General features: G+C 44.3%; 10 non-coding genes across 10 annotated transcripts; all 10 read left to right on the forward strand.

Annotated features, from left to right (window-relative positions):
• The first annotated feature begins 942 nt into the window (after positions 1-942).
• On the forward strand, positions 943-1013 carry trnag-gcc (transfer RNA glycine (anticodon GCC)). The gene has a single exon. It is a non-coding gene; the product is annotated as a tRNA-Gly (tRNA).
• Positions 1014-3951: 2938 nt separating this feature from the next.
• On the forward strand, positions 3952-4022 carry trnag-gcc (transfer RNA glycine (anticodon GCC)). The gene has a single exon. It is a non-coding gene; the product is annotated as a tRNA-Gly (tRNA).
• A 4228-nt stretch (positions 4023-8250) lies between these two features.
• trnag-gcc (transfer RNA glycine (anticodon GCC)) lies at positions 8251-8321 on the forward strand. The gene has a single exon. It is a non-coding gene; the product is annotated as a tRNA-Gly (tRNA).
• A 2401-nt stretch (positions 8322-10722) lies between these two features.
• trnag-gcc (transfer RNA glycine (anticodon GCC)) lies at positions 10723-10793 on the forward strand. Its single transcript has one exon. It is a non-coding gene; the product is annotated as a tRNA-Gly (tRNA).
• Positions 10794-13194: 2401 nt separating this feature from the next.
• On the forward strand, positions 13195-13265 carry trnag-gcc (transfer RNA glycine (anticodon GCC)). Its single transcript has one exon. It is a non-coding gene; the product is annotated as a tRNA-Gly (tRNA).
• A 1111-nt stretch (positions 13266-14376) lies between these two features.
• trnag-gcc (transfer RNA glycine (anticodon GCC)) lies at positions 14377-14447 on the forward strand. The gene has a single exon. It is a non-coding gene; the product is annotated as a tRNA-Gly (tRNA).
• Positions 14448-15558: 1111 nt separating this feature from the next.
• Positions 15559-15629, forward strand: trnag-gcc (transfer RNA glycine (anticodon GCC)). Its single transcript has one exon. It is a non-coding gene; the product is annotated as a tRNA-Gly (tRNA).
• Positions 15630-16740: 1111 nt separating this feature from the next.
• trnag-gcc (transfer RNA glycine (anticodon GCC)) lies at positions 16741-16811 on the forward strand. Its single transcript has one exon. It is a non-coding gene; the product is annotated as a tRNA-Gly (tRNA).
• Positions 16812-17922: 1111 nt separating this feature from the next.
• On the forward strand, positions 17923-17993 carry trnag-gcc (transfer RNA glycine (anticodon GCC)). Its single transcript has one exon. It is a non-coding gene; the product is annotated as a tRNA-Gly (tRNA).
• Positions 17994-19749: 1756 nt separating this feature from the next.
• On the forward strand, positions 19750-19820 carry trnag-gcc (transfer RNA glycine (anticodon GCC)). The gene has a single exon. It is a non-coding gene; the product is annotated as a tRNA-Gly (tRNA).
• The last annotated feature ends 1562 nt before the right edge of the window (positions 19821-21382 follow it).

Genomic DNA, 21382 nt, shown 5'->3' on the forward strand with positions numbered 1-21382 from the left:
TACACTATGCACGTCAGCTACTACAGCGACTGAAATGACTGCAACACTCAACAAAGAGCTGCAGAGTGGGTGGCAAGGAGTAAGTTAGCCCTAAATATTTATACAACTAAAAGCATTGTATTTGGAACAAAACACTCACTAAACCCTAAAGCTCAACTTAATCTTGTAATAAGTCATGTGGAAATTGAGCAAGTTGAGATGATTAAACTGCTTGGAGTAACCCTAGATTGTAAACTGTCATGGTCAAAACATATTGACGCAGTAGTAGCAAAGACGGGGAGAAGTCTGTCTATAATAAAGCGATGCTCTGCCTTCTTAACAACACTATCAACAAGGCAGGTCCTACAGTTTTGTCGCACCTCGACTACTGTTCAGTCGTGTGGTCAGGTGCCACAAAAAAAGGACTTAGGAAAATTGCAATTGGCTCAGAACAGGGCAGCACGGCTGGCCCTTGGATGTACACAGAGAGCTAATATTAATAATATGCATGTCAATATCTCCTGGCTGAAAGTGGAGGAGAGACTGATTTCATCACTAGTTTTATTTATGAGAGGTATTGACATGTTGAACGCACCGAGCTGTCTGTTTTAAATTACTAGCACACAGCTCGGACACGCATGCATACCCCACAAGACAAGCCACAAGAGGTCTCTTCACAGTCCCTGCAACGGTCACAGTAACTGCGCACACAGGCAGAGAAGCACAAGGGGAGGGGGTAAGATGGAATCTATCAACATTTTTCACTCTCAATTCTAAGAACGAGAGTGGGAGAAGCTACAGCAACGGATTGGAATGAGGAAGAAGAAGTTTGAAGGGAAAAACGGGTACAATGGACTTTGAGAAATTCCTTGTTCCCTGATAATGATTTTCTTCTGTTTCGTTTAGTCACTCCATGGACTCGCGTTGTTTGAGTCCGGGAACCCCCTTTAAAGCTCTGTCTAAGCATTGGTGGTTCAGTGGTAGAATTCTCGCCTGCCACGCGGGAGGCCTGGGTTCGATTCCCGGCCAATGCATGTTCCCTTTTACGGCAGCAGGTAGTGTTTTCAGACCTCGCCTCTGACTCTCACTTGTAAAAGAGTCTTAGGGCTAGAGCGGAAGCCAAATTCCTTTTGGACCTTGTGTACATTTTTACTAGTGACATGCCACTGACTTTGAGTAAAGCCATGTGTATGCGAATGACTCTACACTATGCACGTCAGCTACTACAGCGACTGAAATGACTGCAACACTCAACAAAGAGCTGCAGAGTGGGTGGCAAGGAGTAAGTTAGCCCTAAATATTTATACAACTAAAAGCATTGTATTTGGAACAAAACACTCACTAAACCCTAAACCTCAACTTAATCTTGTAATAAGTCATGTGGAAATTGAGCAAGTTGAGATGATTAAACTGCTTGGAGTAACCCTAGATTGTAAACTGTCATGGTCAAAACATATTGACGCAGTAGTAGCAAAGACGGGGAGAAGTCTGTCTATAATAAAGCGATGCTCTGCCTTCTTAACAACACTATCAACAAGGCAGGTCCTACAGTTTTGTCGCACCTCGACTACTGTTCAGTCGTGTGGTCAGGTGCCACAAAAAAAGGACTTAGGAAAATTGCAATTGGCTCAGCACAGGGCAGCACGGCTGGGGTTCGGGTTCGATTCCCGGCCAATGCATGTTGCCTTTTACGGCAGCAGGTAGTGTTTTCAGACCTCGCCTCTGACTCTCACTTGTAAAAGAGTCTTAGGGCTAGAGCGGAAGCCAAATTCCTTTTGGACCTTGTGTACATTTTTACTAGTGACATGCCACTGACTTTGAGTAAAGCCATGTGTATGCGGATGACTCTACACTATGCACGTCAGCTACTACAGCGACTGAAATGACTGCAACACTCAACAAAGAGCTGCAGAGTGGGTGGCAAGGAGTAAGTTAGCCCTAAATATTTATACAACTAAAAGCATTGTATTTGGAACAAAACACTCACTAAACCCTAAAGCTCAACTTAATCTTGTAATAAGTCATGTGGAAATTGAGCAAGTTGAGATGATTAAACTGCTTGGAGTAACCCTAGATTGTAAACTGTCATGGTCAAAACATATTGACGCAGTAGTAGCAAAGACGGGGAGAAGTCTGTCTATAATAAAGCGATGCTCTGCCTTCTTAACAACACTATCAACAAGGCAGGTCCTACAGTTTTGTCGCACCTCGACTACTGTTCAGTCGTGTGGTCAGGTGCCACAAAAAAAGGACTTAGGAAAATTGCAATTGGCTCAGAACAGGGCAGCACGGCTGGCCCTTGGATGTACACAGAGAGCTAATATTAATAATATGCATGTCAATATCTCCTGGCTGAAAGTGGAGGAGAGACTGATTTCATCACTAGTTTTATTTATGAGAGGTATTGACATGTTGAACGCACCGAGCTGTCTGTTTTAAATTACTAGCACACAGCTCGGACACGCATGCATACCCCACAAGACAAGCCACAAGAGGTCTCTTCACAGTCCCTGCAACGGTCACAGTAACTGCGCACACAGGCAGAGAAGCACAAGGGGAGGGGGTAAGATGGAATCTATCAACATTTTTCACTCTCAATTCTAAGAACGAGAGTGGGAGAAGCTACAGCAACGGATTGGAATGAGGAAGAAGAAGTTTGAAGGGAAAAACGGGTACAATGGACTTTGAGAAATTCCTTGTTCCCTGATAATGATTTTCTTCTGTTTCGTTTAGTCACTCCATGGACTCGCGTTGTTTGAGTCCGGGAACCCCCTTTAAAGCTCTGTCTAAGCATTGGTGGTTCAGTGGTAGAATTCTTGCCTGCCAGGCGGGAGGCCCGGGATCGATTCCCGGCCAATGCATGTTCCCTTTTACGGCAGCAGGTAGTGTTTTCAGACCTCGCCTCTGACTCTCACTTGTAAAAGAGTCTTAGGGCTAGAGCGGAAGCCAAATTCCTTTTGGACCTTGTGTACATTTTTACTAGTGACATGCCACTGACTTTGAGTAAAGCCATGTGTATGCGGATGACTCTACACTATGCACGTCAGCTACTACAGCGACTGAAATGACTGCAACACTCAACAAAGAGCTGCAGAGTGGGTGGCAAGGAGTAAGTTAGCCCTAAATATTTATACAACTAAAAGCATTGTATTTGGAACAAAACACTCACTAAACCCTAAAGCTCAACTTAATCTTGTAATAAGTCATGTGGAAATTGAGCAAGTTGAGATGATTAAACTGCTTGGAGTAACCCTAGATTGTAAACTGTCATGGTCAAAACATATTGACGCAGTAGTAGCAAAGACGGGGAGAAGTCTGTCTATAATAAAGCGATGCTCTGCCTTCTTAACAACACTATCAACAAGGCAGGTCCTACAGTTTTGTCGCACCTCGACTACTGTTCAGTCATGTGGTCAGGTGCCACAAAAAAAGGACTTAGGAAAATTGCAATTGGCTCAGAACAGGGCAGCACGGCTGGCCCTTGGATGTACACAGAGAGCTAATATTAATAATATGCATGTCAATATCTCCTGGCTGAAAGTGGAGGAGAGACTGATTTCATCACTAGTTTTATTTATGAGAGGTATTGACATGTTGAACGCACCGAGCTGTCTGTTTTAAATTACTAGCACACAGCTCGGACACGCATGCATACCCCACAAGACAAGCCACAAGAGGTCTCTTCACAGTCCCTGCAACGGTCACAGTAACTGCGCACACAGGCAGAGAAGCACAAGGGGAGGGGGTAAGATGGAATCTATCAACATTTTTCACTCTCAATTCTAAGAACGAGAGTGGGAGAAGCTACAGCAACGGATTGGAATGAGGAAGAAGAAGTTTGAAGGGAAAAACGGGTACAATGGACTTTGAGAAATTCCTTGTTCCCTGATAATGATTTTCTTCTGTTTCGTTTAGTCACTCCATGGACTCGCGTTGTTTGAGTCCGGGAACCCCCTTTAAAGCTCTGTCTAAGCATTGGTGGTTCAGTGGTAGAATTCTCGCCTGCCACGCGGGAGGCCTGGGTTCGATTCCCGGCCAATGCATGTTCCCTTTTACGGCAGCAGGTAGTGTTTTCAGACCTCGCCTCTGACTCTCACTTGTAAAAGAGTCTTAGGGCTAGAGCGGAAGCCAAATTCCTTTTGGACCTTGTGTACATTTTTACTAGTGACATGCCACTGACTTTGAGTAAAGCCATGTGTATGCGAATGACTCTACACTATGCACGTCAGCTACTACAGCGACTGAAATGACTGCAACACTCAACAAAGAGCTGCAGAGTGGGTGGCAAGGAGTAAGTTAGCCCTAAATATTTATACAACTAAAAGCATTGTATTTGGAACAAAACACTCACTAAACCCTAAAGCTCAACTTAATCTTGTAATAAGTCATGTGGAAATTGAGCAAGTTGAGATGATTAAACTGCTTGGAGTAACCCTAGATTGTAAACTGTCATGGTCAAAACATATTGACGCAGTAGTAGCAAAGACGGGGAGAAGTCTGTCTATAATAAAGCGATGCTCTGCCTTCTTAACAACACTATCAACAAGGCAGGTCCTACAGTTTTGTCGCACCTCGACTACTGTTCAGTCGTGTGGTCAGGTGCCACAAAAAAAGGACTTAGGAAAATTGCAATTGGCTCAGCACAGGGCAGCACGGCTGGGGTTCGGGTTCGATTCCCGGCCAATGCATGTTGCCTTTTACGGCAGCAGGTAGTGTTTTCAGACCTCGCCTCTGACTCTCACTTGTAAAAGAGTCTTAGGGCTAGAGCGGAAGCCAAATTCCTTTTGGACCTTGTGTACATTTTTACTAGTGACATGCCACTGACTTTGAGTAAAGCCATGTGTATGCGGATGACTCTACACTATGCACGTCAGCTACTACAGCGACTGAAATGACTGCAACACTCAACAAAGAGCTGCAGAGTGGGTGGCAAGGAGTAAGTTAGCCCTAAATATTTATACAACTAAAAGCATTGTATTTGGAACAAAACACTCACTAAACCCTAAAGCTCAACTTAATCTTGTAATAAGTCATGTGGAAATTGAGCAAGTTGAGATGATTAAACTGCTTGGAGTAACCCTAGATTGTAAACTGTCATGGTCAAAACATATTGACGCAGTAGTAGCAAAGACGGGGAGAAGTCTGTCTATAATAAAGCGATGCTCTGCCTTCTTAACAACACTATCAACAAGGCAGGTCCTACAGTTTTGTCGCACCTCGACTACTGTTCAGTCGTGTGGTCAGGTGCCACAAAAAAAGGACTTAGGAAAATTGCAATTGGCTCAGAACAGGGCAGCACGGCTGGCCCTTGGATGTACACAGAGAGCTAATATTAATAATATGCATGTCAATATCTCCTGGCTGAAAGTGGAGGAGAGACTGATTTCATCACTAGTTTTATTTATGAGAGGTATTGACATGTTGAACGCACCGAGCTGTCTGTTTTAAATTACTAGCACACAGCTCGGACACGCATGCATACCCCACAAGACAAGCCACAAGAGGTCTCTTCACAGTCCCTGCAACGGTCACAGTAACTGCGCACACAGGCAGAGAAGCACAAGGGGAGGGGGTAAGATGGAATCTATCAACATTTTTCACTCTCAATTCTAAGAACGAGAGTGGGAGAAGCTACAGCAACGGATTGGAATGAGGAAGAAGAAGTTTGAAGGGAAAAACGGGTACAATGGACTTTGAGAAATTCCTTGTTCCCTGATAATGATTTTCTTCTGTTTCGTTTAGTCACTCCATGGACTCGCGTTGTTTGAGTCCGGGAACCCCCTTCAAAGCTCTGTCTAAGCATTGGTGGTTCAGTGGTAGAATTCTTGCCTGCCAGGCGGGAGGCCCGGGATCGATTCCCGGCCAATGCATGTTCCCTTTTACGGCAGCAGGTAGTGTTTTCAGACCTCGCCTCTGACTCTCACTTGTAAAAGAGTCTTAGGGCTAGAGCGGAAGCCAAATTCCTTTTGGACCTTGTGTACATTTTTACTAGTGACATGCCACTGACTTTGAGTAAAGCCATGTGTATGCGGATGACTCTACACTATGCACGTCAGCTACTACAGCGACTGAAATGACTGCAACACTCAACAAAGAGCTGCAGAGTGGGTGGCAAGGAGTAAGTTAGCCCTAAATATTTATACAACTAAAAGCATTGTATTTGGAACAAAACACTCACTAAACCCTAAACCTCAACTTAATCTTGTAATAAGTCATGTGGAAATTGAGCAAGTTGAGATGATTAAACTGCTTGGAGTAACCCTAGATTGTAAACTGTCATGGTCAAAACATATTGACGCAGTAGTAGCCAAGACGGGGAGAAGTCTGTCTATAATAAAGCGATGCTCTGCCTTCTTAACAACACTATCAACAAGGCAGGTCCTACAGTTTTGTCGCACCTTGACTACTGTTCAGTCGTGTGGTCAGGTGCCACAAAAAAATGACTTAGGAAAATTGCAATTGGCTCAGCACAGGGCAGCACGGCTGGGGTTCGGGTTCGATTCCCGGCCAATGCATGTTGCCTTTTACGGCAGCAGGTAGTGTTTTCAGACCTCGCCTCTGACTCTCACTTGTAAAAGAGTCTTAGGGCTAGAGCGGAAGCCAAATTCCTTTTGGACCTTGTGTACATTTTTACTAGTGACATGCCACTGACTTTGAGTAAAGCCATGTGTATGCGGATGACTCTACACTATGCACGTCAGCTACTACAGCGACTGAAATGACTGCAACACTCAACAAAGAGCTGCAGAGTGGGTGGCAAGGAGTAAGTTAGCCCTAAATATTTATACAACTAAAAGCATTGTATTTGGAACAAAACACTCACTAAACCCTAAACCTCAACTTAATCTTGTAATAAGTCATGTGGAAATTGAGCAAGTTGAGATGATTAAACTGCTTGGAGTAACCCTAGATTGTAAACTGTCATGGTCAAAACATATTGACGCAGTAGTAGCAAAGACGGGGAGAAGTCTGTCTATAATAAAGCGATGCTCTGCCTTCTTAACAACACTATCAACAAGGCAGGTCCTACAGTTTTGTCGCACCTCGACTACTGTTCAGTCGTGTGGTCAGGTGCCACAAAAAAAGGACTTAGGAAAATTGCAATTGGCTCAGCACAGGGCAGCACGGCTGGGGTTCGGGTTCGATTCCCGGCCAATGCATGTTGCCTTTTACGGCAGCAGGTAGTGTTTTCAGACCTCGCCTCTGACTCTCACTTGTAAAAGAGTCTTAGGGCTAGAGCGGAAGCCAAATTCCTTTTGGACCTTGTGTACATTTTTACTAGTGACATGCCACTGACTTTGAGTAAAGCCATGTGTATGCGGATGACTCTACACTATGCACGTCAGCTACTACAGCGACTGAAATGACTGCAACACTCAACAAAGAGCTGCAGAGTGGGTGGCAAGGAGTAAGTTAGCCCTAAATATTTATACAACTAAAAGCATTGTATTTGGAACAAAACACTCACTAAACCCTAAAGCTCAACTTAATCTTGTAATAAGTCATGTGGAAATTGAGCAAGTTGAGATGATTAAACTGCTTGGAGTAACCCTAGATTGTAAACTGTCATGGTCAAAACATATTGACGCAGTAGTAGCAAAGACGGGGAGAAGTCTGTCTATAATAAAGCGATGCTCTGCCTTCTTAACAACACTATCAACAAGGCAGGTCCTACAGTTTTGTCGCACCTCGACTACTGTTCAGTCGTGTGGTCAGGTGCCACAAAAAAAGGACTTAGGAAAATTGCAATTGGCTCAGAACAGGGCAGCACGGCTGGCCCTTGGATGTACACAGAGAGCTAATATTAATAATATGCATGTCAATATCTCCTGGCTGAAAGTGGAGGAGAGACTGATTTCATCACTAGTTTTATTTATGAGAGGTATTGACATGTTGAACGCACCGAGCTGTCTGTTTTAAATTACTAGCACACAGCTCGGACACGCATGCATACCCCACAAGACAAGCCACAAGAGGTCTCTTCACAGTCCCTGCAACGGTCACAGTAACTGCGCACACAGGCAGAGAAGCACAAGGGGAGGGGGTAAGATGGAATCTATCAACATTTTTCACTCTCAATTCTAAGAACGAGAGTGGGAGAAGCTACAGCAACGGATTGGAATGAGGAAGAAGAAGTTTGAAGGGAAAAACGGGTACAATGGACTTTGAGAAATTCCTTGTTCCCTGATAATGATTTTCTTCTGTTTCGTTTAGTCACTCCATGGACTCGCGTTGTTTGAGTCCGGGAACCCCCTTTAAAGCTCTGTCTAAGCATTGGTGGTTCAGTGGTAGAATTCTCGCCTGCCACGCGGGAGGCCTGGGTTCGATTCCCGGCCAATGCATGTTCCCTTTTACGGCAGCAGGTAGTGTTTTCAGACCTCGCCTCTGACTCTCACTTGTAAAAGAGTCTTAGGGCTAGAGCGGAAGCCAAATTCCTTTTGGACCTTGTGTACATTTTTACTAGTGACATGCCACTGACTTTGAGTAAAGCCATGTGTATGCGGATGACTCTACACTATGCACGTCAGCTACTACAGCGACTGAAATGACTGCAACACTCAACAAAGAGCTGCAGAGTGGGTGGCAAGGAGTAAGTTAGCCCTAAATATTTATACAACTAAAAGCATTGTATTTGGAACAAAACACTCACTAAACCCTAAACCTCAACTTAATCTTGTAATAAGTCATGTGGAAATTGAGCAAGTTGAGATGATTAAACTGCTTGGAGTAACCCTAGATTGTAAACTGTCATGGTCAAAACATATTGACGCAGTAGTAGCCAAGACGGGGAGAAGTCTGTCTATAATAAAGCGATGCTCTGCCTTCTTAACAACACTATCAACAAGGCAGGTCCTACAGTTTTGTCGCACCTTGACTACTGTTCAGTCGTGTGGTCAGGTGCCACAAAAAAATGACTTAGGAAAATTGCAATTGGCTCAGCACAGGGCAGCACGGCTGGGGTTCGGGTTCGATTCCCGGCCAATGCATGTTGCCTTTTACGGCAGCAGGTAGTGTTTTCAGACCTCGCCTCTGACTCTCACTTGTAAAAGAGTCTTAGGGCTAGAGCGGAAGCCAAATTCCTTTTGGACCTTGTGTACATTTTTACTAGTGACATGCCACTGACTTTGAGTAAAGCCATGTGTATGCGGATGACTCTACACTATGCACGTCAGCTACTACAGCGACTGAAATGACTGCAACACTCAACAAAGAGCTGCAGAGTGGGTGGCAAGGAGTAAGTTAGCCCTAAATATTTATACAACTAAAAGCATTGTATTTGGAACAAAACACTCACTAAACCCTAAACCTCAACTTAATCTTGTAATAAGTCATGTGGAAATTGAGCAAGTTGAGATGATTAAACTGCTTGGAGTAACCCTAGATTGTAAACTGTCATGGTCAAAACATATTGACGCAGTAGTAGCAAAGACGGGGAGAAGTCTGTCTATAATAAAGCGATGCTCTGCCTTCTTAACAACACTATCAACAAGGCAGGTCCTACAGTTTTGTCGCACCTCGACTACTGTTCAGTCGTGTGGTCAGGTGCCACAAAAAAAGGACTTAGGAAAATTGCAATTGGCTCAGCACAGGGCAGCACGGCTGGGGTTCGGGTTCGATTCCCGGCCAATGCATGTTGCCTTTTACGGCAGCAGGTAGTGTTTTCAGACCTCGCCTCTGACTCTCACTTGTAAAAGAGTCTTAGGGCTAGAGCGGAAGCCAAATTCCTTTTGGACCTTGTGTACATTTTTACTAGTGACATGCCACTGACTTTGAGTAAAGCCATGTGTATGCGGATGACTCTACACTATGCACGTCAGCTACTACAGCGACTGAAATGACTGCAACACTCAACAAAGAGCTGCAGAGTGGGTGGCAAGGAGTAAGTTAGCCCTAAATATTTATACAACTAAAAGCATTGTATTTGGAACAAAACACTCACTAAACCCTAAAGCTCAACTTAATCTTGTAATAAGTCATGTGGAAATTGAGCAAGTTGAGATGATTAAACTGCTTGGAGTAACCCTAGATTGTAAACTGTCATGGTCAAAACATATTGACGCAGTAGTAGCAAAGACGGGGAGAAGTCTGTCTATAATAAAGCGATGCTCTGCCTTCTTAACAACACTATCAACAAGGCAGGTCCTACAGTTTTGTCGCACCTCGACTACTGTTCAGTCGTGTGGTCAGGTGCCACAAAAAAAGGACTTAGGAAAATTGCAATTGGCTCAGAACAGGGCAGCACGGCTGGCCCTTGGATGTACACAGAGAGCTAATATTAATAATATGCATGTCAATATCTCCTGGCTGAAAGTGGAGGAGAGACTGATTTCATCACTAGTTTTATTTATGAGAGGTATTGACATGTTGAACGCACCGAGCTGTCTGTTTTAAATTACTAGCACACAGCTCGGACACGCATGCATACCCCACAAGACAAGCCACAAGAGGTCTCTTCACAGTCCCTGCAACGGTCACAGTAACTGCGCACACAGGCAGAGAAGCACAAGGGGAGGGGGTAAGATGGAATCTATCAACATTTTTCACTCTCAATTCTAAGAACGAGAGTGGGAGAAGCTACAGCAACGGATTGGAATGAGGAAGAAGAAGTTTGAAGGGAAAAACGGGTACAATGGACTTTGAGAAATTCCTTGTTCCCTGATAATGATTTTCTTCTGTTTCGTTTAGTCACTCCATGGACTCGCGTTGTTTGAGTCCGGGAACCCCCTTTAAAGCTCTGTCTAAGCATTGGTGGTTCAGTGGTAGAATTCTCGCCTGCCACGCGGGAGGCCTGGGTTCGATTCCCGGCCAATGCATGTTCCCTTTTACGGCAGCAGGTAGTGTTTTCAGACCTCGCCTCTGACTCTCACTTGTAAAAGAGTCTTAGGGCTAGAGCGGAAGCCAAATTCCTTTTGGACCTTGTGTACATTTTTACTAGTGACATGCCACTGACTTTGAGTAAAGCCATGTGTATGCGGATGACTCTACACTATGCACGTCAGCTACTACAGCGACTGAAATGACTGCAACACTCAACAAAGAGCTGCAGAGTGGGTGGCAAGGAGTAAGTTAGCCCTAAATATTTATACAACTAAAAGCATTGTATTTGGAACAAAACACTCACTAAACCCTAAACCTCAACTTAATCTTGTAATAAGTCATGTGGAAATTGAGCAAGTTGAGATGATTAAACTGCTTGGAGTAACCCTAGATTGTAAACTGTCATGGTCAAAACATATTGACGCAGTAGTAGCCAAGACGGGGAGAAGTCTGTCTATAATAAAGCGATGCTCTGCCTTCTTAACAACACTATCAACAAGGCAGGTCCTACAGTTTTGTCGCACCTTGACTACTGTTCAGTCGTGTGGTCAGGTGCCACAAAAAAATGACTTAGGAAAATTGCAATTGGCTCAGCACAGGGCAGCACGGCTGGGGTTCGGGTTCGATTCCCGGCCAATGCATGTTGCCTTTTACGGCAGCAGGTAGTGTTTTCAGACCTCGCCTCTGACTCTCACTTGTAAAAGAGTCTTAGGGCTAGAGCGGAAGCCAAATTCCTTTTGGACCTTGTGTACATTTTTACTAGTGACATGCCACTGACTTTGAGTAAAGCCATGTGTATGCGGATGACTCTACACTATGCACGTCAGCTACTACAGCGACTGAAATGACTGCAACACTCAACAAAGAGCTGCAGAGTGGGTGGCAAGGAGTAAGTTAGCCCTAAATATTTATACAACTAAAAGCATTGTATTTGGAACAAAACACTCACTAAACCCTAAACCTCAACTTAATCTTGTAATAAGTCATGTGGAAATTGAGCAAGTTGAGATGATTAAACTGCTTGGAGTAACCCTAGATTGTAAACTGTCATGGTCAAAACATATTGACGCAGTAGTAGCAAAGACGGGGAGAAGTCTGTCTATAATAAAGCGATGCTCTGCCTTCTTAACAACACTATCAACAAGGCAGGTCCTACAGTTTTGTCGCACCTCGACTACTGTTCAGTCGTGTGGTCAGGTGCCACAAAAAAAGGACTTAGGAAAATTGCAATTGGCTCAGCACAGGGCAGCACGGCTGGGGTTCGGGTTCGATTCCCGGCCAATGCATGTTGCCTTTTACGGCAGCAGGTAGTGTTTTCAGACCTCGCCTCTGACTCTCACTTGTAAAAGAGTCTTAGGGCTAGAGCGGAAGCCAAATTCCTTTTGGACCTTGTGTACATTTTTACTAGTGACATGCCACTGACTTTGAGTAAAGCCATGTGTATGCGGATGACTCTACACTATGCACGTCAGCTACTACAGCGACTGAAATGACTGCAACACTCAACAAAGAGCTGCAGAGTGGGTGGCAAGGAGTAAGTTAGCCCTAAATATTTATACAACTAAAAGCATTGTATTTGGAACAAAACACTCACTAAACCCTAAAGCTCAACTTAATCTTGTAATAAGTCATGTGGAAATTGAGCAAGTTGAGATGATTAAACTGCTTGGAGTAACCCTAGATTGTAAACTGTCATGGTCAAAACATATTGACGCAGTAGTAGCAAAGACGGGGAGAAGTCTGTCTATAATAAAGCGATGCTCTGCCTTCTTAACAACACTATCAACAAGGCAGGTCCTACAGTTTTGTCGCACCTCGACTACTGTTCAGTCGTGTGGTCAGGTGCCACAAAAAAAGGACTTAGGAAAATTGCAATTGGCTCAGAACAGGGCAGCACGGCTGGCCCTTGGATGTACACAGAGAGCTAATATTAATAATATGCATGTCAATATCTCCTGGCTGAAAGTGGAGGAGAGACTGATTTCATCACTAGTTTTATTTATGAGAGGTATTGACATGTTGAACGCACCGAGCTGTCTGTTTTAAATTACTAGCACACAGCTCGGACACGCATGCATACCCCACAAGACAAGCCACAAGAGGTCTCTTCACAGTCCCTGCAACGGTCACAGTAACTGCGCACACAGGCAGAGAAGCACAAGGGGAGGGGGTAAGATGGAATCTATCAACATTTTTCACTCTCAATTCTAAGAACGAGAGTGGGAGAAGCTACAGCAACGGATTGGAATGAGGAAGAAGAAGTTTGAAGGGAAAAACGGGTACAATGGACTTTGAGAAATTCCTTGTTCCCTGATAATGATTTTCTTCTGTTTCGTTTAGTCACTCCATGGACTCGCGTTGTTTGAGTCCGGGAACCCCCTTTAAAGCTCTGTCTAAGCATTGGTGGTTCAGTGGTAGAATTCTCGCCTGCCACGCGGGAGGCCTGGGTTCGATTCCCGGCCAATGCATGTTCCCTTTTACGGCAGCAGGTAGTGTTTTCAGACCTCGCCTCTGACTCTCACTTGTAAAAGAGTCTTAGGGCTAGAGCGGAAGCCAAATTCCTTTTGGACCTTGTGTACATTTTTACTAGTGACATGCCACTGACTTTGAGTAAAGCCATGTGTATGCGAATGACTCTACACTATGCACGTCAGCTACTACAGCGACTGAAATGACTGCAACACTCAACAAAGAGCTGCAGAGTGGGTGGCAAGGAGTAAGTTAGCCCTAAATATTTATACAACTAAAAGCATTGTATTTGGAACAAAACACTCACTAAACCCTAAACCTCAACTTAATCTTGTAATAAGTCATGTGGAAATTGAGCAAGTTGAGATGATTAAACTGCTTGGAGTAACCCTAGATTGTAAACTGTCATGGTCCAAACATATTGACGCAGTAGTAGCAAAGACGGGGAGAAGTCTGTCTATAATAAAGCGATGCTCTGCCTTCTTAACAACACTATCAACAAGGCAGGTCCTACAGTTTTGTCGCACCTCGACTACTGTTCAGTCGTGTGGTCAGGTGCCACAAAAAAAGGACTTAGGAAAATTGCAATTGGCTCAGAACAGGGCAGCACGGCTGGCCCTTGGATGTACACAGAGAGCTAATATTAATAATATGCATGTCAATATCTCCTGGCTGAAAGTGGAGGAGAGACTGATTTCATCACTAGTTTTATTTATGAGAGGTATTGACATGTTGAACGCACCGAGCTGTCTGTTTTAAATTACTAGCACACAGCTCGGACACGCATGCATACCCCACAAGACAAGCCACAAGAGGTCTCTTCACAGTCCCTGCATCGGTCACAGTAACTGCGCACACAGGCAGAGAAGCACAAGGGGAGGGGGTAAGATGGAATCTATCAACATTTTTCACTCTCAATTCTAAGAACGAGAGTGGGAGAAGCTACAGCAACGGATTGGAATGAGGAAGAAGAAGTTTGAAGGGAAAAACGGGTACAATGGACTTTGAGAAATTCCTTGTTCCCTGATAATGATTTTCTTCTGTTTCGTTTAGTCACTCCATGGACTCGCGTTGTTTGAGTCCGGGAACCCCCTTTTAAGCTCTGTCTAAGCATTGGTGGTTCAGTGGTAGAATTCTCGCCTGCCACGCGGGAGGCCCGGGTTCGATTCCCGGCCAATGCATGTTCCCTTTTACGGCAGCAGGTAGTGTTTTCAGACCTCGCCTCTGACTCTCACTTGTAAAAGAGTCTTAGGGCTAGAGCGGAAGCCAAATTCCTTTTGGACCTTGTGTACATTTTTACTAGTGACATGCCACTGACTTTGAGTAAAGCCATGTGTATGCGAATGACTCTACACTATGCACGTCAGCTACTACAGCGACTGAAATGACTGCAACACTCAACAAAGAGCTGCAGAGTTGGTGGCAAGGAGTAAGTTAGCCCTAAATATTTATACAACTAAAAGCATTGTATTTGGAACAAAACACTCACTAAACCCTAAAGCTCAACTTAATCTTGTAATAAGTCATGTGGAAATTGAGCAAGTTGAGATGATTAAACTGCTTGGAGTAACCCTAGATTGTAAACTGTCATGGTCAAAACATATTGACGCAGTAGTAGCAAAGACGGGGAGAAGTCTGTCTATAATAAAGCGATGCTCTGCCTTCTTAACAACACTATCAACAAGGCAGGTCCTACAGTTTTGTCGCACCTCGACTACTGTTCAGTCGTGTGGTCAGGTGCCACAAAAAAAGGACTTAGGAAAATTGCAATTGGCTCAGAACAGGGCAGCACGGCTGGCCCTTGGATGTACACAGAGAGCTAATATTAATAATATGCATGTCAATATCTCCTGGCTGAAAGTGGAGGAGAGACTGATTTCATCACTAGTTTTATTTATGAGAGGTATTGACATGTTGAACGCACCGAGCTGTCTGTTTTAAATTACTAGCACACAGCTCGGACACGCATGCATACCCCACAAGACAAGCCACAAGAGGTCTCTTCACAGTCCCTGCAACGGTCACAGTAACTGCGCACACAGGCAGAGAAGCACAAGGGGAGGGGGTAAGATGGAATCTATCAACATTTTTCACTCTCAATTCTAAGAACGAGAGTGGGAGAAGCTACAGCAACGGATTGGAATGAGGAAGAAGAAGTTTGAAGGGAAAAACGGGTACAATGGACTTTGAGAAATTCCTTGTTCCCTGATAATGATTTTCTTCTGTTTCGTTTAGTCACTCCATGGACTCGCGTTGTTTGAGTCCGGGAACCCCCTTTAAAGCTCTGTCTAAGCATTGGTGGTTCAGTGGTAGAATTCTCGCCTGCCACGCGGGAGGCCCGGGTTCGATTCCCGGCCAATGCATGTTCCCTTTTACGGCAGCAGGTAGTGTTTTCAGACCTCGCCTCTGACTCTCACTTGTAAAAGAGTCTTAGGGCTAGAGCGGAAGCCAAATTCCTTTTGGACCTTGTGTACATTTTTACTAGTGACATGCCACTGACTTTGAGTAAAGCCATGTGTATGCGAATGACTCTACACTATGCACGTCAGCTACTACAGCGACTGAAATGACTGCAACACTCAACAAAGAGCTGCAGAGTTGGTGGCAAGGAGTAAGTTAGCCCTAAATATTTATACAACTAAAAGCATTGTATTTGGAACAAAACACTCACTAAACCCTAAAGCTCAACTTAATCTTGTAATAAGTCATGTGGAAATTGAGCAAGTTGAGATGATTAAACTGCTTGGAGTAACCCTAGATTGTAAACTGTCATGGTCAAAACATATTGACGCAGTAGTAGCAAAGACGGGGAGAAGTCTGTCTATAATAAAGCGATGCTCTGCCTTCTTAACAACACTATCAACAAGGCAGGTCCTACAGTTTTGTCGCACCTCGACTACTGTTCAGTCGTGTGGTCAGGTGCCACAAAAAAAGGACTTAGGAAAATTGCAATTGGCTCAGAACAGGGCAGCACGGCTGGCCCTTGGATGTACACAGAGAGCTAATATTAATAATATGCATGTCAATATCTCCTGGCTGAAAGTGGAGGAGAGACTGATTTCATCACTAGTTTTATTTATGAGAGGTATTGACATGTTGAACGCACCGAGCTGTCTGTTTTAAATTACTAGCACACAGCTCGGACACGCATGCATACCCCACAAGACAAGCCACAAGAGGTCTCTTCACAGTCCCTGCAACGGTCACAGTAACTGCGCACACAGGCAGAGAAGCACAAGGGGAGGGGGTAAGATGGAATCTATCAACATTTTTCACTCTCAATTCTAAGAACGAGAGTGGGAGAAGCTACAGCAACGGATTGGAATGAGGAAGAAGAAGTTTGAAGGGAAAAACGGGTACAATGGACTTTGAGAAATTCCTTGTTCCCTGATAATGATTTTCTTCTGTTTCGTTTAGTCACTCCATGGACTCGCGTTGTTTGAGTCCGGGAACCCCCTTTAAAGCTCTGTCTAAGCATTGGTGGTTCAGTGGTAGAATTCTCGCCTGCCACGCGGGAGGCCCGGGTTCGATTCCCGGCCAATGCATGTTCCCTTTTACGGCAGCAGGTAGTGTTTTCAGACCTCGCCTCTGACTCTCACTTGTAAAAGAGTCTTAGGGCTAGAGCGGAAGCCAAATTCCTTTTGGACCTTGTGTACATTTTTACTAGTGACATGCCACTGACTTTGAGTAAAGCCATGTGTATGCGAATGACTCTACACTATGCACGTCAGCTACTACAGCGACTGAAATGACTGCAACACTCAACAAAGAGCTGCAGAGTTGGTGGCAAGGAGTAAGTTAGCCCTAAATATTTATACAACTAAAAGCATTGTATTTGGAACAAAACACTCACTAAACCCTAAAGCTCAACTTAATCTTGTAATAAGTCATGTGGAAATTGAGCAAGTTGAGATGATTAAACTGCTTGGAGTAACCCTAGATTGTAAACTGTCATGGTCAAAACATATTGACGCAGTAGTAGCAAAGACGGGGAGAAGTCTGTCTATAATAAAGCGATGCTCTGCCTTCTTAACAACACTATCAACAAGGCAGGTCCTACAGTTTTGTCGCACCTCGACTACTGTTCAGTCGTGTGGTCAGGTGCCACAAAAAAAGGACTTAGGAAAATTGCAATTGGCTCAGAACAGGGCAGCACGGCTGGCCCTTGGATGTACACAGAGAGCTAATATTAATAATATGCATGTCAATATCTCCTGGCTGAAAGTGGAGGAGAGACTGATTTCATCACTAGTTTTATTTATGAGAGGTATTGACATGTTGAACGCACCGAGCTGTCTGTTTTAAATTACTAGCACACAGCTCGGACACGCATGCATACCCCACAAGACAAGCCACAAGAGGTCTCTTCACAGTCCCTGCAACGGTCACAGTAACTGCGCACACAGGCAGAGAAGCACAAGGGGAGGGGGTAAGATGGAATCTATCAACATTTTTCACTCTCAATTCTAAGAACGAGAGTGGGAGAAGCTACAGCAACGGATTGGAATGAGGAAGAAGAAGTTTGAAGGGAAAAACGGGTACAATGGACTTTGAGAAATTCCTTGTTCCCTGATAATGATTTTCTTCTGTTTCGTTTAGTCACTCCATGGACTCGCGTTGTTTGAGTCCGGGAACCCCCTTTAAAGCTCTGTCTAAGCATTGGTGGTTCAGTGGTAGAATTCTCGCCTGCCACGCGGGAGGCCTGGGTTCGATTCCCGGCCAATGCATGTTCCCTTTTACGGCAGCAGGTAGTGTTTTCAGACCTCGCCTCTGACTCTCACTTGTAAAAGAGTCTTAGGGCTAGAGCGGAAGCCAAATTCCTTTTGGACCTTGTGTACATTTTTACTAGTGACATGCCACTGACTTTGAGTAAAGCCATGTGTATGCGAATGACTCTACACTATGCACGTCAGCTACTACAGCGACTGAAATGACTGCAACACTCAACAAAGAGCTGCAGAGTGGGTGGCAAGGAGTAAGTTAGCCCTAAATATTTATACAACTAAAAGCATTGTATTTGGAACAAAACACTCACTAAACCCTAAACCTCAACTTAATCTTGTAATAAGTCATGTGGAAATTGAGCAAGTTGAGATGATTAAACTGCTTGGAGTAACCCTAGATTGTAAACTGTCATGGTCAAAACATATTGACGCAGTAGTAGCAAAGACGGGGAGAAGTCTGTCTATAATAAAGCGATGCTCTGCCTTCTTAACAACACTATCAACAAGGCAGGTCCTACAGTTTTGTCGCACCTCGACTACTGTTCAGTCGTGTGGTCAGGTGCCACAAAAAAAGGACTTAGGAAAATTGCAATTGGCTCAGCACAGGGCAGCACGGCTGGGGTTCGGGTTCGATTCCCGGCCAATGCATGTTGCCTTTTACGGCAGCAGGTAGTGTTTTCAGACCTCGCCTCTGACTCTCACTTGTAAAAGAGTCTTAGGGCTAGAGCGGAAGCCAAATTCCTTTTGGACCTTGTGTACATTTTTACTAGTGACATGCCACTGACTTTGAGTAAAGCCATGTGTATGCGGATGACTCTACACTATGCACGTCAGCTACTACAGCGACTGAAATGACTGCAACACTCAACAAAGAGCTGCAGAGTGGGTGGCAAGGAGTAAGTTAGCCCTAAATATTTATACAACTAAAAGCATTGTATTTGGAACAAAACACTCACTAAACCCTAAAGCTCAACTTAATCTTGTAATAAGTCATGTGGAAATTGAGCAAGTTGAGATGATTAAACTGCTTGGAGTAACCCTAGATTGTAAACTGTCATGGTCAAAACATATTGACGCAGTAGTAGCAAAGACGGGGAGAAGTCTGTCTATAATAAAGCGATGCTCTGCCTTCTTAACAACACTATCAACAAGGCAGGTCCTACAGTTTTGTCGCACCTCGACTACTGTTCAGTCGTGTGGTCAGGTGCCACAAAAAAAGGACTTAGGAAAATTGCAATTGGCTCAGAACAGGGCAGCACGGCTGGCCCTTGGATGTACACAGAGAGCTAATATTAATAATATGCATGTCAATATCTCCTGGCTGAAAGTGGAGGAGAGACTGATTTCATCACTAGTTTTATTTATGAGAGGTATTGACATGTTGAACGCACCGAGCTGTCTGTTTTAAATTACTAGCACACAGCTCGGACACGCATGCATACCCCACAAGACAAGCCACAAGAGGTCTCTTCACAGTCCCTGCAACGGTCACAGTAACTGCGCACACAGGCAGAGAAGCACAAGGGGAGGGGGTAAGATGGAATCTATCAACATTTTTCACTCTCAATTCTAAGAACGAGAGTGGGAGAAGCTACAGCAACGGATTGGAATGAGGAAGAAGAAGTTTGAAGGGAAAAACGGGTACAATGGACTTTGAGAAATTCCTTGTTCCCTGATAATGATTTTCTTCTGTTTCGTTTAGTCACTCCATGGACTCGCGTTGTTTGAGTCCGGGAACCCCCTTTAAAGCTCTGTCTAAGCATTGGTGGTTCAGTGGTAGAATTCTCGCCTGCCACGCGGGAGGCCTGGGTTCGATTCCCGGCCAATGCATGTTCCCTTTTACGGCAGCAGGTAGTGTTTTCAGACCTCGCCTCTGACTCTCACTTGTAAAAGAGTCTTAGGGCTAGAGCGGAAGCCAAATTCCTTTTGGACCTTGTGTACATTTTTACTAGTGACATGCCACTGACTTTGAGTAAAGCCATGTGTATGCGAATGACTCTACACTATGCACGTCAGCTACTACAGCGACTGAAATGACTGCAACACTCAACAAAGAGCTGCAGAGTGGGTGGCAAGGAGTAAGTTAGCCCTAAATATTTATACAACTAAAAGCATTGTATTTGGAACAAAACACTCACTAAACCCTAAACCTCAACTTAATCTTGTAATAAGTCATGTGGAAATTGAGCAAGTTGAGATGATTAAACTGCTTGGAGTAACCCTAGATTGTAAACTGTCATGGTCAAAACATATTGACGCAGTAGTAGCAAAGACGGGGAGAAGTCTGTCTATAATAAAGCGATGCTCTGCCTTCTTAACAACACTATCAACAAGGCAGGTCCTACAGTTTTGTCGCACCTCGACTACTGTTCAGTCGTGTGGTCAGGTGCCACAAAAAAAGGACTTAGGAAAATTGCAATTGGCTCAGCACAGGGCAGCACGGCTGGGGTTCGGGTTCGATTCCCGGCCAATGCATGTTGCCTTTTACGGCAGCAGGTAGTGTTTTCAGACCTCGCCTCTGACTCTCACTTGTAAAAGAGTCTTAGGGCTAGAGCGGAAGCCAAATTCCTTTTGGACCTTGTGTACATTTTTACTAGTGACATGCCACTGACTTTGAGTAAAGCCATGTGTATGCGGATGACTCTACACTATGCACGTCAGCTACTACAGCGACTGAAATGACTGCAACACTCAACAAAGAGCTGCAGAGTGGGTGGCAAGGAGTAAGTTAGCCCTAAATATTTATACAACTAAAAGCATTGTATTTGGAACAAAACACTCACTAAACCCTAAAGCTCAACTTAATCTTGTAATAAGTCATGTGGAAATTGAGCAAGTTGAGATGATTAAACTGCTTGGAGTAACCCTAGATTGTAAACTGTCATGGTCAAAACATATTGACGCAGTAGTAGCAAAGACGGGGAGAAGTCTGTCTATAATAAAGCGATGCTCTGCCTTCTTAACAACACTATCAACAAGGCAGGTCCTACAGTTTTGTCGCACCTCGACTACTGTTCAGTCGTGTGGTCAGGTGCCACAAAAAAAGGACTTAGGAAAATTGCAATTGGCTCAGAACAGGGCAGCACGGCTGGCCCTTGGATGTACACAGAGAGCTAATATTAATAATATGCATGTCAATATCTCCTGGCTGAAAGTGGAGGAGAGACTGATTTCATCACTAGTTTTATTTATGAGAGGTATTGACATGTTGAACGCACCGAGCTGTCTGTTTTAAATTACTAGCACACAGCTCGGACACGCATGCATACCCCACAAGACAAGCCACAAGAGGTCTCTTCACAGTCCCTGCAACGGTCACAGTAACTGCGCACACAGGCAGAGAAGCACAAGGGGAGGGGGTAAGATGGAATCTATCAACATTTTTCACTCTC

This window comes from Salmo salar, chromosome 10 (genome assembly GCF_965601325.2).
Source record: "Salmo salar chromosome 10, fSalSal1, whole genome shotgun sequence".
NCBI classification, from domain to species: Eukaryota; Metazoa; Chordata; class Actinopteri; order Salmoniformes; family Salmonidae; genus Salmo; species Salmo salar.